This window comes from Tupaia chinensis, unplaced genomic scaffold (assembly GCF_000334495.1).
Source record: "Tupaia chinensis unplaced genomic scaffold, TupChi_1.0 Scaffold144425_1, whole genome shotgun sequence".
Classification (NCBI taxonomy): domain Eukaryota; kingdom Metazoa; phylum Chordata; class Mammalia; order Scandentia; family Tupaiidae; genus Tupaia; species Tupaia belangeri.
The window spans coordinates 27,530-28,269 of record NW_006204285.1 but is presented as its reverse complement, the minus strand read 5'-3'; positions in this window follow the sequence as shown (position 1 = coordinate 28,269).

Below are 740 nucleotides of genomic sequence, written 5' to 3'. Positions count from 1 at the left end.
GAAAGAGAAGATGCGGGACCCATCAGTCATGTTGTAGAAGGAGACGTCCCCCTCACTGTAGTCCAGGAAAATCCCCACCCTGTGGGGAGGCTGCCTAAGGGACAGCCAGGACACATGTGTAGTGCGGGCACAATATCCATCATCAAACCTCCCCACCGCCCAGAACCCTCTCTCTGGAGTCTCGATGTACCAGCCTGTCCTTTTCGCATCTTCCCTGCAGACCCCCAGAGCCCACCAAGTGCTGTCTGCATTCCTGATCTCCACCTCCCAGTAACAGCGCCCGGACGTGATGCCCTCAAGGCCCAGCACACTGGAGACACCATCTGAGCCCTCACAGGTGTCCTTCCAGGTCACACTTGTCCTTCCATGAGAGACAGCAAGGTCGGGATGGGCAGAACGTGGATCCAGAGTGATAGTCCCTGCAGAGAGAGTGACCAACCATGCAAGACCCTCCCTCACCTACAGCAAGGGCACAGAGTCACCCCCTCCCTCAGAGAAGTTAGCTACACAGGGGAGGGCTAAGCCCCTGAGAAAAGAGCCTTATGGTTCATGGTATTCGAGCCCACAGCCCTCCGAACAGGAGAAGGAACCTGAAGAACTGATTTATGGCTTAAGTAGGTCACAGAGCCCTGAGGACGGCACGGGAGCTGACAGACACCTATTTACCATCTGACCTTAGCCCTACCCACCAGCCCCAGCACTGTGACTGTCATTGCCAACACCCACCCCACCACCCTGGC